The sequence below is a fragment of the Leucoraja erinacea genome, chromosome 7 (assembly GCF_028641065.1).
Source record: "Leucoraja erinacea ecotype New England chromosome 7, Leri_hhj_1, whole genome shotgun sequence".
Classification (NCBI taxonomy): domain Eukaryota; kingdom Metazoa; phylum Chordata; class Chondrichthyes; order Rajiformes; family Rajidae; genus Leucoraja; species Leucoraja erinaceus.
In genome coordinates this window covers 45,711,901-45,729,507 of record NC_073383.1, presented here as the reverse complement: position 1 = coordinate 45,729,507, position 17,607 = coordinate 45,711,901, and the positions used below count along the sequence as shown (strand labels likewise).

The 17,607-nt window shown below is 42.0% G+C and overlaps 1 protein-coding gene across 6 annotated transcripts in view; it reads left to right on the top strand.

The window, feature by feature from the left end:
- agap1 (ArfGAP with GTPase domain, ankyrin repeat and PH domain 1) overlaps positions 1-17,607 on the top strand; it is a 566,650-nt gene that overhangs the window by 182,411 nt on the left and 366,632 nt on the right. The window lies entirely within an intron of this gene.

Below are 17,607 nucleotides of genomic sequence, written 5' to 3'. Positions count from 1 at the left end.
AAGGAGCATTGAAAAACAATGGTGACCTGCTGAGTTCCATGGGAACTTAGATACACAATAGAGGACAGCTTGATTGACAGAATGGTCAATCAGAATGTCAGTAGTTAGGCAATCAGTCAATGCTCCCAAAGAGCTCATCACTTTTGACCAAGTTATAGGTAAATACCACCTTTAATATTCTTGCCAAATGTTATATGTTTAGATTTGCATTCCAGCCTTCTACTGATGTACATTTTGCTCAACGGCAAGAATTGAACTTGCAGTTCAGATACTGCAGACCTTTAAACACTTTTCTCACTTATTATTTATTTATTTCTTTATTTGTTTCATGTTCCATTATTGAGTTTTTCACAGTGGCATTCCATCTCATCTGTCACAAACTGCCTCATGCACTTCAGCGTTCTTTGTGCTCCTTTGTATCGTCATTGCCTATTCGCTCTTTCCCTTAATTTTAGTTTCTGTTACAAAAGTTATGTTTTGCTTCTTCCAAGCCAGATATACATTATCAGTGATATACATTATCAGTGATATACATTATCAGTGATATACATTATCAGGGTTCCCGTGTAACCTCTTAAAATTCTAATTTTTGCAGTTCTTTCTCCTGGTTAGAAACTAATTTATTGTCTCGCGTTCATTTTTTAGCTGTTAATTATCAGCATAAGAGTTCATTGGAAACTTTTTTACATTAATGTGCTCTTTTATAATCCTAGGCTTGCTTTGGTGTGTCCTGTTTACTCTTTGAAATCTACTGTTTGTTATATGAGCTCACTGTTCTTTTCTTCTTGCTATTGAGGGAGTGCAGCGTAGGTTCACAAGGTTAATTCCCGGGATGACGGGACTGTCATATGCTGATAGAATGGAGCGGCTGCGCTTGTATACTCTGGAATTTAGAAGGATGAGAGGGTCTTATTGAAACATATAAGATTATTAGGGGATTGGACATGCTAGAGGCAGGAAACATGTTCCCGATGTTGGGGGAGACCAGAACCAGGGGCCACAGTTTAAAAATAAGGGGTGGCCCATTTAGAACGGAGATAAGGAAAAACTTTTTCATCCAGAGAGTTGTGAATCTGTGGAATTCTCAAAAGGTAGTGGAGACCAATTCTCTGGATGCTTTCAAGAGAGAGTTTGATAGAGCTCTTAAAGATAGCGGAGTCGGGATATGGTGAGAAGGTGGGAACGGGGTGGATGATCAGCCATGATCACACTGAATGGTAGTGCTGGCTCGAAGGGCCAAATGGCCTACTGCACCTATTGTCTATTGTCCTGAATCAATGTTGTTTCTTTCAGATATTGTTATTTTCCAAACAGCAGCATTCAGTGGAAACCTACTTATTGAATTAAAAATTGTTAGAGTTTGCATATTTCTTTTGGATGAGCTGCAAAAATATTTTCTGTAGGACATCGGTATGATTATTTTGAAGTTAGTTGGGTAAGTTCTCCTGAAAAATATCTGACCCCCCACTTCAGCGAATGAACTTATCCCTTCATCGCTGTTTGTGGAAGTATGTGCATTTTCCTGCTGCATTTCCCTTATGACAGTGCTTGCACGTGAAATTTGGGAGAGGTTCCACCAACATACCCTCCCAAAGATTCCCTCATCCTCATTGGTGCTCATTCACCATCTCTGTTTGACCAGACGTTCTGTGCATATAAGTGTCTCCTCAAACATGTCCTCTTTTTCTGGCTCGGAGATCCCATGGTAGTCTGAAGTTTCAAATGTAACTGATGTGATAACCACACTATGCAGAATTCACCTCTTTAGAATTTCACTTGTTCCCTCATTTCAATTGTCTCATTTTCTGTGGGATAGAAATTATGACTGAATGTCACAAGGAAAGTATGGGCAATCGCAGTACTTTGCAAAAGTGGTTTGCTTTTGAATTGGACTTAAAATTATTATCCCAGTCTTTCAGTGTGAATTGTGTTGCTGTAATGTCCATTGTTTGAGTACTGGTGGGTACAATGCGCTTACTTTTCAGGGGGATCCAGGCATGAACATCATCTTGGGAGAAGGGAAAGCATTTGCGATGGATTTGCCACAATATCTGGATCTATGAAAGGCTAACTTGGCCAAGCACAGCCATGGATCAACGGTCTGACGAAATGTCTCGACCCGAAACGTCACCTATTCCTTTTCTCCAGAGATGCCGTCTGACCCACTGAGTTACTCCAGCTTTTTGTGTCTATTCCTGGTCCAACAGAGATCCAGTAAGCAGTTCACACACTGCCAACGATAAATCACTCTCCCCGTCCCCTTATTGGATGTTCAGAGATAAGGAGAGATACAAGAGTACAGCAAAAACCTGAGGATGTGAGCTAGCAGATTCTGAAAACTGCACCTTCTCTCATTCTAAGTTTAGTTTATTGTGGTACTGTGTTCATGTGTATCAAGGTATAGGGAAAAGCTTTTGTTGCGTGCTAACCAGTCCGTGCCAAGATAATACATGATTACAATAGAGTCTTTCACATTGTACATATGATAAAGAGATTAACGTGAATAAGGTTTAGTGCAAGATAAAGCCAGTGAAGTCCGATTAAAGGTAGTCCGAGGGTCTCCAATGTTTTAGGCAGTAGTTCAAGACTACTTCTAGCTGTGGTAGGATGATTCAGTTGCCTGATAACAGCTGGGAAGAAAAGCTGTCCCTGAATACCAAGGTGTGCATTGTCATGCTTCTATACCTTTTGCCCAATGGGAGAGGGGGAAAGAGAATGATTGTGGTAAGCAGTCTCTATCAGGCCATGGAAATAGTCAATCTGCGAGCCTGTACATCTATTGAACAGACTGCTCTGTGTACAAGTACCAAGCTAGGTCCCATACATATCAGCAACAAAACCAAACTGATGGAGGAACTCTGTGACCTGGGCAACATCTTTAGAAGCAAAGGTTCAGTCGACTCTTTTGTCCCCATACTTTATCAGCAGGTTCATTTATGAGAAAATGTTGAATCATTGAAACTTAAAAGTTTCTGAGAAGCAGGTATCTAGATATTCTTGAATTGCAGGATATAGATTAGGGTGAAGAGTTGGTTCATGAGGGTTGTATAGATTTGGGATTCTCTTCCACAGAGGGTTGTGATGACTCAAGTCATTGAGTACACTGAGGATTATTTTTTTTTTTTTTTTAAACTGAAAGGGAATCCATAAATATCAGAGTTGGGCAGTAAAATGGATGTGAGCTAGTGAATAAGCCAGGATCCTTTTGTATGGTGGAAGCAGACTTGCATCCATTTCTTATGTTTCATGTTTCCATCTACACAAGGAAGGCTGTGCCCCTGTTGTTCGCTGATGCAAAAGTGAACCTTCTAGAAGTGAGCAATAATGAGGTGAACTCTGATACATTCTGTTATCCAAGGGCAAAGAGATTATCAATGAAAATGTTATGGTGACTTAAAGCAATTAACAGTGCTGAACAAGGAATGAAATAGTGGCTTCTTTGTTATTTTCAACTCTAACCTGCTCAGTTTACTATCTCGGCGAATTCTGTTCCTTTTGTTTGAGGCTTTGGAGTAATTATATTTTCTGCAAGATTGTCCCAAAAAGTAACCGCTGTTTACAATAAAGCCTGTAGTTCTCAGAAATAATGACGAAGATAGGTATATTCACTTTCTACTTAGTATTATTGTACTTAACCAAGTAATGTAGCTTCTCGGCTGTTTAATGTTAATACCTATCTCTGGAGAATCAATTGATAGCTTATCTCACTTCTGTAATTGCTTTGAGCTTCTATTGCTTGGAAATCTTTCCAGCTGAAAAGATATAATGGATGCGCCTTACTCTGTGGAAAATAATTCATTGTCCACAATCATGTAAATAAAAGTGCGTTAAATTGTTGACATGGAGCCTGCCCATTTACTCTTCCCCCAAAGATCATATGTCAGTGTTTGGAGATTGATGGAAAATATCAATTATCTTTCAAATTCCATTGCATCTGTACTTAGAAATGTATAGAAAATTAGATAAACAGAGAATCAGGGAACTGCATAATCTAGTTTACAAAAAACGACACAAAGTGCTGGAGTAACTAGGCAGATCAGGCAGCATTTCTGGAGAACATGGATAGGTGAAGTTTGGGTTGGAAACCTTCATAATTCTGAAGAATAGAAATCCGGTTGAGTTTGGAAGATCAAACATCCTGACATTGAACCAGTTTGTTGATTGCGATGTTCAAGCCACATATGTCCTTAATGTCTTACAGCAGGGAGTGGAGGACAGCAGGGAGTGGAGGACAGGTCCAGTACCTATTGACATTTGGTTCTTTTCCAAATTTATTCGCCATCTTTATTCTTACAGAGGAAATTTCTTCCTATCACAGTGACCTAACTGTACTCTATACATCGCTTTCTGGGAAAAGCAAGTAAATATTAGAATTAACTTTATCGTCTAATGCTTATCTGACTATTGAGAAGGTGCAGGTAGCACCTCAGGAACAGTGTACCAGGCATTGCACATCAAGCGTACAAATTGGGGTAGGATGGATTTCCATGACAGCAATGTTTATGGAATTGGGAAGTTAGGTTCTAGCATACCTGACATTCGGATCTAAAATTTTGATCAGTTTATGGAGTAAATGAGAGTGGTTCCTAGTAACTAAAATCATTTTAGTTTCCATGTTGTATCAGCCTATTTCCATGCTGTATCACTCAACTAAACTAAAGTTACTCAACAGACCTGCTTCACTTGTTTCTTGACATAACAGTGAGTAACCAATGTGGAAATTCTGTTTTTATAATCAAGTTTAGGCAAATGGAGAGCAACGGCTTTATTTGGATAGTTCGCATCTTCTAGGTGCATATTATTTTCCAGAATTCTCACCTATCGCAAAAAAAATAATTTGATTTACTCTCATTCATGTCATAATGTTGTTGATTTGTCATGGTTTCTGTTCTGATGGAATAGACAGAAAAATAAAATCTTAAATTGTCATTTGTTGGTTCCAAAACCAAAAGAAGCAAAGAGTAGGAGTAAACGGGTCCTTTTCAGAATGGCAGGCAGTGACTAGTGGGGTACCGCAAGGCTCAGTGCTGGGACCTCAGCTATTTACAATATATATTAATTATCTGGATGAAGGAATTGAATGCAACATCTCCAAGTTTGCGGATGACACGAAGCTGAGGGGCAGTGTTAGCTGTGAGGAGGATGCTAGGAGGCTGCAAGGTGACTTGGATAGGTTGGGTGAGTGGACAAATGTATGGCAGATGCAGTATAATGTGGATAAATGTGAGGTTATCCACTTTGGTGGCAAAAACAGGAAAGTAGACTATTATCTGAATGGTGGCCGATTAGGATAAGGGGAGATGCAACGAGACCTGGGTGTCATGGTACACCAGTCATTGAAAGTAGGCATGCAGGTGCAGCAGGCAGTGAAGAAAGCGAATGGTATGTTAGCATTCATAGCAAAAGGATTTGAGTATAAGAGCAGGGAGGTTCAACTGCAGTTGTACAGGGTCTTGGTGAGACCACACCTGGAGTATTGCGTACAGGTTTGGTCTCCTAATCTGAGGAAAGATATTCTTGCCATAGAGGGAGTACAGAGAAGGTTCACCAGACTGATTCCTGGGATGGCAGGACTTTAATATGAAGAAAGACTGGATAGACTCGGCTTGTACACGCTAGAATTTAGAAGATTGAGGGGGGATCTTATAGAAACCTACAAAATACTTAAGGGGTTGGACAGGCCAGATGCAGGAAGATTATTCCCGATGTTGGGGAAGTCCAGAACAAGGGGTCACAGTTTAAGGAAAAGAGGGAAGTCTTTTAGGACCGAGATGAGAAAATCATTTTTTACACAGAGAGTGGTGAATCTGTGGAATTCTCTGCCACAGAAGGTAGTTGAGGCCAGTTCATTGGCTATATTTAAGAGGGAGTTGGATGTGGCCCTTGTGGCTAAAGGGATCAGGGGGTATGGAGAGAAGGCAGGTATGGGATATTGATTTGGATGATCAGACACGATCATATTGAATGGCGGTGCAGGCACGAAGGGCCGAATGGCCTACTCCTGCACCTATTTTCTATGTTTCTATTCTATCAAAAATCTACAAATGGGTAGGTATGGAATGCAGATTTAGTCTGGAATCATCAACTCTTGAGGTTAGTGCAGATTCTAATGGCAAATAACATATCTTGAATTGTATTTAAATAATCTATTGTAACCAAATTTGGTTTTGATGAATTATCTTTGATTGTGGTAACTTAAATATAAAATGTGTTTGATTCTTTATATTTGTTGTGCATCATGCATAAGATTATCCCAGTATCTAGCCATGTGGCTATAAAGAACTTGGTGCAGTAGTTGTTGCCTGTCTTCCACTACCCCTGCCCTGTGTGATTGTGCACAAGATGCTTTCATACTTTGTTCCAGCAACAATCCTGGTTCCCGATGCTGAAATACATTTACATTCACATGGTTAAACTCGTGTTCCCAGTTGCAATGTAAACTGCTGTAAACTAGCATGCCAGCATATATAATTTATGTGAGGCAATCTTCAAAGGCTGTTGTCAAAGGCTGTTTCAAATAATATTTGTAGAGCTGTATTTGTTACATTTATGTGAGTCTATTCCACTGAAAATAATGCAAATTGTTTTTATAAAAGCTAATGATTCCTAGCAAGAATTAAAGGTCATCATTTTCCTCACCACGGTCTTTTAGCTGAAGCACACGGTCTTTTAGCTGAAGCACTATGCGTAATTGTGACAAATTTATGTTAATTGTGGTTACATGTTATGCATAAACCAGGATTTCTTTTCTGTTAAAGAGATTTTCATATTGGAGCAAAGGAGCAAACATTTCAATGCACATGGCAATGGCAGGGGTGGCTTTAAGCAGTTTATGACTAATGTTGTATAAGTGACTATTGTGATTCACCTATATTTATACATACATTGTTATAATCTGGAATGCATTGCCAGGTTGTTGGATTCAGATTTAGCAGTCATTTCGAAAGTGAATTCGTTTTATACTTGATTTAGTTTGCAGGGCCATGGGACCAGTGGTCATTGAGTTAGAAGAGGCATGATGCTCCCATGTTGTAAAATCATCAGTGACTTTATGTTGTGGCCATTTATTTCAGACAACCTGGTATCTAAACTTTCTGCTGCTCCCCCACAATGTGCATATAGTCCCAACTTTAGAATGCCCAGCATGTGGCATCTCCTGTACCAGTCATCCTGTGCTTTTGAGTCAACTTAGGTTTATTGTAATATGCATAAGTATGGCGAGGTACAGCTACAATGAAAATCTAGCTGCCAGCAGCATCACAGGCACAGAGACTCAGACAATATACCAAACATAAATTATCCCAGAGAAGAAAAAAGATTGTGCAAAACGACAAATGGAAAACAATTCCATGATAGTGAAAGCAGTGGTCCATAGTGTTCTGTTGTTGAGGTAGGGGTAGGGTTGTGTAGGCCAGTAGAAGAAGCTGATAGTTGTAGGAAAGTAGCCGTTCCTGAACCTGGTGATATGGGACTTCCAGGCTTCTGCATCTCCTGCCTGGCGGCAGCAGCAAGAGACATAGAAAATAGGGGCAGGAGTAGGCCATTCGGCCCTTCGAGCCTGCTCCGCCATTCAATATGTTCAGGGCTGATCATCCAACTCAGTATCCTGTACCTGCCTTCTCTCCATACCCCTTGATACCTTTAGCCACAAGGGCCACATCTAACTCCCTCTTAAATATAGCCAATGAATCGGCTTCAACTACCTTCTGTGGCAGAGAATTCCACAGATTCACCACTCTCTGTGTGAAAAATGTTTTTCGCATCTCAGTCCTAAAGGATTTCCCCATTATCCTTAAACTGTGACCTCTTGTTCTGGACTTCCCCAACATCGGGAACAATCTTCCTGCATCTAGCCTGTCCAACCCCTTAAGAATTTTGTAAATTCCTATAAGATCCCCCCTCAATCTTCTAAATTCTAGCTAGTACAAGCTGAGTCTATCCAGTCTTTCCTCATATGAAAGTCCTGACACCCCAGGAATCAGTCTGGTGAACCTACTCTGTACTCCCTCTATGGCAAGAATGTATTTCCTCAGATTAGGAGACCAAAACTGTACGCAATACTCCAGGTGTGGTCTCACCAAGACCCTATACAACTGCAGTAGAACCTCCCTGCTCCTATACTCAAATCCTTTTGCTATGAATGCTAACAAACCATTCGCTTTCTTCACTGCACCTGCATGCGACACCTGCATGTGGCCCATGCACAGGCTTAGTAATTCTTTATAAATCCAATGGAATAGCGACCACGCCGATCTCAGTATTGCCTGTGAAAGCTGACATGACAAATCCTCATGTTGATATCATCAGCATCAACACACACAGTTATCCTCGCCCCAAAAAAGCCAAATTGGAGTTAATGTAGGTGTTCTATGCTACAGCTTCCTATCTATACAAATATGTTCAGATCAAATATCTGCACTTAAGAATTCCCTTTGGGAATATTTGAAAGGGAGAACAATAATAGACTTGCACAGGTGTCGCCCCCCATAACCCTTGATGACCCTGTGATCTCATTTCTAAGGCCAACGTCAGGGCATCTTTCAAGAGAGTGAATCCATGTAAAGTGTCCAGTCCAGATGGTGCAACTGGCTGAGTGCTAAAACTCTATGCGGACCATCTTGGAGTATTCAAGACATCCTCAACCTCTTGCTTCAGTGATCTGAATTTCACACCTGAGCTTCAATCAATCAATCAGTCAATCAATCAATCAGTCAGTCAATCAATCAATCAATCAATCAATCAATCAATCAATCAATCAATCAATCAATCCTTTATTGTCATTCAAAAATACACCAACAAATACAAGTTGAACAAATTTTCGTTGCATCTGGCTCACCGTGCAACATGAAATAACAAAAGGATAAAATCGATAAAAAGATAAAATAGATAATAGTGACTGCAAATTAGATGGAATTCAAGAGTCTGGTGGCTCGGGGGAAGAAGCTGATGCAAAACCTGGCCGTTCTGCTCCTTATACTGCGATACCTTTTCCCCAAGGGCAGCAGAGTGAACAGTCCATGATGGAGATGTGTGGGGTCTTTTATATTGCTGTTGGCCTTGGACAAGCAACGTTTGCACGCAATGTCCCGGATTGAAGGAAGAGAAGTCCCGATGATTTTTTCAGCCGTCCTCACCACTCTCTGCACGGACTTCCAGTCGGAGGCTTTACAGTCCCCAAACCAGACAGAGATGCGGCTGGTCAAAATGCTCTCTATGGTGCCCCTGTAGAAAGTGGTTAGGACGGGATGAGGGAGCTGTTCTCATCCGGCGCAGAAAGTGCAAACACTGCTGCGCTCTCTTAACTAGTGATGCGATGTTTTGTGACCAGGTCAGACTGTTAGTGATCTGCACCCCCAGGAACTTAGTGCTACTGACCAACTCCATATCAATGTCATTAATGTGTAGTGGTGTGTGACTGTGCCGGTTTCTCCTGAAGTCAACGATGACCTCCTTTGTTTTGTCAACATTCAGGATCAGATTGTTCGTGTTGCATCAGTCCACCAGTTGTTTCACCTCCTCCCTGTAAGCCAGTTCATTGTCGTCCCGGATAAGGCCCACCACTGTTGTGTCATCTGCGTACTTCATGATGTGGTTTCTACGAAACCGGGCACAACAGTCGTGGGTCATCAGGGTAAACAGCAGTGGACTCAGGACGCAGCCCTGAGGGGAACCGGTGCTCAGAGAGATGATGTTGGAGGTGTTGTTTCCAACCCGCACTGACTGAGGCCTGTCAGTGAGGAAGTCCAATAGCCAGTTACACAAGGGGGTGCTGAGGCCCAATTAACCCAGTTTGCTTACCAAGTGCTGAGGGATGATTGTATTGAATGCTGAACTGAAGTCCACGACATGTGTGTTCTTCTCCGCTAGATGTTCCAGGCTCAGATGGAGTACGGAGGATATGGCGTCCTCTGAGGAGCGGTTTGGCCTGTAAGCAAACTGGAACGGGTCAAGTGTGGAGGGGAGTCTGGAGGTAATATGTTTCCTGACCAGCCCCTCAAAGCACTTCATCATTATGGGAGTGCTACAGGGCGGTAATCGTTGAGACATGTTATTGCGGATTGTTTGGGCACTGGTATGATGGTGGCAGTCTTGAAACACGATGGGATAACAGCCTGGTTCAGCGAGGTGTTGAAGATGTCAGTAAGGACATGTGCCAGCTGATCAGCAAATTCACAGGGTGGTAGAGCGGTCTTATAGTCCGTGATTGTTTTGCATTCCCTGCCACATGCGCCTGGTGTTCATGGGGTCATGAAAGAAGCTCTGGATTTTCTGACCATGGGCACGCTTTGCCAGCCTGATGAATCGGATCTGAGTGCCACCAAGTCACCGGATTTAAATGCGGCATTTCGTGCTCTCAGCGTTCCACGTATCTCAGGGGTCATCAAGGGTTTCTGGTTGTCCCGTATAGTGATGGTCTTGGTGGCACAGACATTCTCTATGCACTTTTCCATGTAAGCAGACACAGACGCAATATACTCATCCAGGTTGGTGTGTTGATTGTCAGTTGCAGCTTTCTTGAACATGTCCCAGTCCGTGCACTCAAAGCAGTCCTGTAATGCTGTCATAGTTCCCTCTGGCCACACCCTAACCTGCTTCACAGTAGGTTGTTCTCTGGTAAGCAGGGGCTTGTATGCAGGAATTAGCATCACAGAGATATGGTCTGAGGAGCCAAGGTGGGGGCGGGGGACTGCCTTGAATGCCTTCTTGATGTTTGTATAGGCTAGGTCCAGTGTGTTCACTCCCCTGGTTGCAAAGTCCACATGCTGGTAGTAATGTGGGAGAACTGTCTTCATGTTGGCCTGGTTAAAATCCTCAGCAACAATGAAAGCACCATCTGGGTGTGTAGTTTGCAAGTCACTGATGGAGCGATAAAGAGCATTCAGGGCCTCCTTAGTGTTTGCACTGGGGGGATGTACACGGCTGTGCTGGTTATGAGAGTAAATTCCCAGGGTAGATAGAAGGGTCTGCACTTTATAGTCAAAAACTCAATGTCTGGGGAGCAAAGATTTGAGACCACTGTGGCATTATTACACCAGCTGTTATTAGTGTAAATGCACACACCACCACCCCGGTATTTCTCACTGAGAGCGCAGCTCCTGTCCGACCGGAATATTGTTAGCCCCTCCACGCTAATAGCGCCGTCGGGAACAGAATAGTTTAACCACGTCTCTGTTAAGATCAGGGCGCAGCAATCTTTCACCTCCCATTTGGTTACCAAATCCAGCCTCGGGTAGTCCAACTTACTCTCCAAGGAGCGGAAGTTAGCGATCAGAATAGATGGAAGAGGTGTTCTGCAAGGGTTAGCCTTTAATTTCACCATTTAGCCCCCCCCCCCCCCCCCCCCCCCCCCCCCCCGAGTGCCGCGCTTCTGCTTCCTGTCGCACCGTCTCCTCCGAGTGCGGCTAGTGTTGGTAGGAGACTCCGCAGCTTCGTAGGCCGCTGGTTCCAGCTGAGGGCATCTATCTTGGTACTCAAGAAGAGCATGGTCACATGCTTGAAGAACTACCATCCGGTGGCTCTTGCATCCACTGTCATTGTTTTGGGAAGTTAGTTATGGCTCAGACTCCTGCCTCAGAAATGACCTGCATCCACTTCAATTTGTCTATCTTCACACCAAGTCAACAACAGATGCTATCTCACTAACTCTGCACTCTTTGGACTATCTGAAGAACAGCTACTTCTGTGTTAAGCTGCTGTTCAATGTTCAACACAATCGTCCCTTCCAAGTTCAACACCATGCATCAAGACTTGGGCCTCTGTCTTATTTCGTCATTGGCCAACGTCAATCAGTGCGGATCGATAACAACACTATCTCGATATTGGCACCTCAAGTCTGCATACCTCGGCCCTTGCTCTGCTCACTTTACCCCCATGGCAGTGTGGTTAAGTACAGCTCCAATGCCATCGTAATATTCCAATGTCAACGCCACTGTTGTAGGCCAAATCTCGGGTGGTGACGAGTCAGCGTACAGATAGAACATCTAGTTAAGTGGTGCCGCAACAACAACCTTTTGCTCAATGTCAGCAAATCCAAGGAATTAGTTATTGTCTGTTACCACATGTCTGTTTGCATTGGTGGGTTAGCAGTGGGAGAGTTAGTGGCTTCCAATTCCTGGCCGTGAACCTGTATTGGGCCCATAAATGCAAACAGGAAGGCGTGCCAGCACCTCTTTCTTAAAGGTTTAAAGAGATTTGACATGCCTGCTGAATACTTACAAACCTCTACAAATGCACCGTTGAAAGTGTCCTGACTGGTTGCATAATATTTTGGTACAGCATTTCCAATGCACTGGGACACAAGAAGCTGCAGAGAGTGGTGGATTCAACCCAGTGCTTCACTGGCACAGCCCTATCAAGAATGACCAGAGGCTCGGCTATATTTTTGAAATGGGCAGACTCGAATAAATTTTGCAATTATAATCACTGCAATCAAAGAAATTGCAATGTGATCAGTGACTTTGAAAACATAATATATTTTGAGGTCCAAAGACAAGTAGGGCAATACTATTGCTGAATATTCACAGAAACCTAGTATAGCAATATTAGCTTGTGGTAGGACATTTTTTTCTCTGATGTGAGGTCATGAAGTCATTGCTTCCGTGATATGATGGAAACTGTGGGAAGCATTCCCATTCATGATTGCATGGCCAATTCCATTCAGTACTTAGCTTCATGCTGTTTTATTTGGTACACTGTGTTCAAATGGATTGGGCCAAACGGACATCATTGTACACTTCTATGCTTAGTTTTATTCATGATTGTAAAATCATCTCAACCATTGCTTTCACTCGATGTTTTAAAATGGGTGAGGATCGAAAACTATGCTTCCTGGAGATTTATTTTCAAGCCATCATTTCTCCATATGGTACGTAACACTATTTTCCAATGCCTGTTACATCTGTTGATATTGTTTGCCAAAACTAAGTGGGTTAAACAGCCGCATCCTGTGCGAGTCAAGACTTCAAATTTCAGGTGAATCTGCTTTACATCTCTTTATCCTAAAATTAAAATATGGTAAATTGTACTTTGGTGGAGTTCCTGTACTATTCATCAGTGTGCCAAAATAAATTAAATGTTTTCCTTTGTCAAAGCTGGGTTTCATGGTAACTGGACTGGCTGTATTTTTGCTGGGGATTTTCACCATAAAATGACCCAATGGGATTTGGATGAAGCCCTGAGCTGTCTTTCTGTCTTCCTCTCCTTTTCTCCTTCTCCCACACAACCTCTCTCTCTGCCCAGTGCTAACCCCCTTATTCTTCTAATACTGGGCCAATTTTCACGAAGCTGTCTCAGTGTACTTATTTCAAAAGCACTTTTTATCAGTTGAGGTTAGGTTTAACCCAGATGGTTTAAAAATCACTGCTTGCAAACAGGCAGCTGCAACCTGCCTGTGAAGTTACTGTGAGGCCTTCATTGATAACGGAGCAGGATTTGGAGATCAAGAGATGGAGTTGTCAGCGGATGAGCAAATCAAAATTGACACTTAAGAACTAAAATAACTGATAAAGGATTAAACTGTCATGTTAAGAGTAGGCTGGTTTTAATGATCCTCTTCCCACTCCATTCCTCAATCCTAATGATCACGGAGATCAAGAGAGGAATCAACTGACTCTGCTTTCAATGAATTTGCCTATCAGAAAGCATAATCTTTTTTGCAACCACTATGCGATCAATGTATATGGTAATTTTTGAAAAAAATCTTTGTAGTGTACACACTAAAGCAGAGTTAAGTATAAAATAATATTATAAAAGTTAGATTTCTACTGTTTGGCATGACCAATCAATGCATACGGGATGTCACGTAAAGGCAAGCGTACAAAGCCAGTGATGGAAATGGTACCCCTTAGAACAGAACACCATGAGCTGCAACCCCTCCATCCTCCTCTAATGTATTTTAAAATGAATCAGAAAGATGTTTTTCGGTGTGCACTGAGCCGTATTGTTTATATGTTTTAGAATTTGCAAAATGAGGGAGGGAGCAAAATGAGAAAATGTATCGAAGTTGGAAAATATTTGGAAAGCATAGCAATTTCAGATTCAGATTCAGATTCAATTTTAATTTTAATTGTCATTGTCAGTGTACAGTACAGAGACAACGAAATGCATTTAGCATCTCCCTGGAAGAGCAACATAGCAAACGATTTGAATAAATAATAATAAGTGTCTGGGGGGGGGGGGGGGGGGTGATTGGCAGTCACCGAGGTACGTTGTTGAGTAGAGTGACAGCCGCCGGAAAGAAGCTGTTCCTCGACCTGCTGGTTCGGCAACGGAGAGACCTGTAGCGCCTCCCGGATGGTAGGAGGGTAAACAGTCCATGGTTGGGGTGAGAGCAGTCCTTGGCGATGCTGAGCGCCCTCCGCAGACAGCGCTTGCTTTGGACAGACTCAATGGAGGGGAGCGAGGAACCGGTGATGCGTTGGGCAATTTTCACCACCCTCTGCAATGCCTTCCGGTCGGAGACAGAGCAGTTGCCATACCATACTGTGATGCAGTTGGTAAGGATGCTCTCGATGGTGCAGCGGTAGAAGTTCACCAGGATCTGAGGAGACAGATGGACCTTCTTTAGTCTCCTCAGGAAGAAGAGACGCTGATGAGCCTTCTTGATCAGAATAGGGGCTATATGGTGGGATCACCAAACTAAAAGGATAATGCGAACCTTACACAAGATTAAATGGAATTGTAATTGAAATAATTTGTGCTACGCAATTCAACTGTTCTAGTGACACCATGTGCAATGGCCTAAACGTCACTTTCTCTTCCTTCCTCCACTGGCTGCAGTTGATACCATCTTTAAAAAAAATACGCCTTCCATTACTTACCAGTCTGGCATTCTTTGTCAGTGCCATATCATGATCTGTATAATTAAAATTATATGTATAATTAAAACAGGACGAATCCTCATTATGGGCAAATGGTTCTTGTCATGTATCCCTGGCCAACAGGTTGATTCTCACCTTAACCTGAATTTGACAACTTCATTACCAGAAACTGATGATGCTGGCCAACAATATTGTTATTTCATTTCTGGTCTGCTCGGAAGATTGGCATTTATGCTTGAGTGTGAGAAGATGGAAGGAAGAAGTCCTCCACAGCCCATTGTGTTGCATGTGGTCAAGGATCCAGCATATGAACATAAGGATTAGAAGCAGGGGTAAATTGTCTGGATCCTCCTCTGCTTTGCTATTCATCAGGATTACAACTGAGCCCATGTTCCTGCACTAAGATCTCTTGGTATCCAGAAATCTATCCATTTCTGTTCTAAGGAACGCAGTGACAGTCCACCAAGGATTCGCTGCTCTCCAAGAAATTTATCCAATTCAGTCATAAATGCTGGCCATCTTATTCTGAGATTTTGATCCCTGGTTCTATCCAATACCAGACTCCTTCCAAGGAAAGTGTACTCCCTCTTTGCACCCTACAAGAAGTGTCCTCCCTCTATGCACCATACACAAAAATGAACCCAACAAGAAGTTAGTAATTTTTATGAAGTATCTTCATTTTCCAAACCAATTGTCCTCACTAGATATTAGCACAGAACTACTGAGTACAATATTCCTGTACTCCAGTTTAATATCTGGATGTGAGTACATGCCAATCTCATCTCTGCAAACAACAAACCCATCACAAAATGTAATCTGATACACTCCTTATTTGGCAAGTACAAACGTCATTATAAAGACCAGAATTGTATGTGATACTCTAGAGCAGTGGTTCCCAACCTTTTTTTTGGCCATGCCCCACCTAATCACCTCTAAAATCCTGATGCCCCCCCCCCCCCCTTGCTTTCCCTTGAGAGAAAACGGAGGAAATAGATATTATAGGGTAACTTAGCAAAAGCTCTTTGAATCTCATTTCTAAATCCAATTCAATAAATAAGGTTCTCCCATGACCTCGCGCGCTTCGTGCGACGTGCATGAAGAGCGATGGCGCGGTGATTATGTAATAACTACACAATAAAGACCTTTTTTACCCCCAAAAAATTATTTACTCAAAATAACATCTGAAACATAAACTATATATGTTTACCTGATGGAAAATCCAAAAAAATAAAAATCGAAAATTTGGACTCAGACCTCCTCAGTCGTGCTCAATTGCCCCCCTTAAAAATCAAATTGCCCCCCTGTGGGGCATACGCCCCACGTTGGGAACCACTGCTCTAGAGTCTAGATGCTATCTCATAACGGCTCTGTATAATTGCAGTAAAATATCTTTATCCCATATTCAAAACTCTTTGTAATATAGGCTTTGTATTATTTGTCTTTCTAATTGCTTACCTGAATGTTAGGTTTCAGTATTTGGACATCTATGCCCCATTAAACATCTACATTTCCCAACTTGTACCGTTTTATAAAATACTTTGCTTGTGCACAAAAGATGGGCACAGAAAAACATATTTTTCACATTATATTCTATGTGACATCTTTCATTTGCAGTGAGAATAAGGGGAAATGCACATATTACAGATATTTGTGTAAAAAGCAACGTGATAGAGACATTTTATGATGAAAAATATTGGGATATTTCATATTTTTTGCCAAGATTTAATCCTTATAACCTTCCGACAGATGGATTTGTTCTAAATTTCCTATTTTGCTCATCGCTTCCAATTCCTTATTTTAATGATTTTATGATGCTTGGAACAGAGTTGATCAGAAATTTAAATGCAGTTGCCATGGTATCCATGTTGTTAATGGTTGCTTTAAAAGGTAACAAATTAATAGGATGAAATGAGGAGGCACATCAATTAGCACCTCTCTTCATGTGTTTAGCCTAGCTCGAAGGAAGCCTTTGGCTGAGTTCACACTATGAAGCAGTCCAGGCCCTTCTGGATGCCTGATGAGTACAGCTGGGTCTCTAGTGGGGTTACAGCCCATACTGCAGCATTGGCAAGGATGAGAGTACTCCAGATGCACAAAAGGCCCCAGAAACTTATTTTGGGCTGTGTGTCAACATCACAGTAATACAAATGCGTCATATCCTCCAAAGAGCAGCCTGATTGAAAAGCCTTGTGCAGACTGCCTGAGTATTTGTGAGAAGTGCGGTTTGTAATGATGGAAGCATGTGGTGAGTTTGCCATACTGTATACAGTGCCTGCCATAATGTTTGGGACAAAGACCCATCATTTATTTATTTGCCTCTATATTCCACACTTTGAGATTTGTAATAAAAAAATTAACATGTGGTTAAAGTGCACATTGTCAGATTTTATTAAAGGCAATTTTTATACATTTTTGTTTCACCATTTAGAAATTACAGCTAGTCCCCCCCCCCCCATTTCAGGGCACCATAATGTTTGGGACACCGCAATGTCATGCAAATGAAAGTAGTCATGTTTAGTATTTTGTTGCATATCCTTTTTCATGCAACGACTGCGATTCATGGACATCGCCAGTTGCTGGGTGTTGTCTCTGGTGATGCTCTGCCAGGCCTGTATTGCAGCCATCTTTAGCTTATGCTTGTTTTGAAGGCTAGTCCCCTTCAGTTTTCTCTTCAGCATATAAAAGGCATGCTCAATTGGGTTCAGATCGGGTGATTGACTTGGCCACTCAAGAATTTACAATTTTTTAGCTTTGAAAAACTCCTTTGTTGCTTTAGCAGTATGTTTGG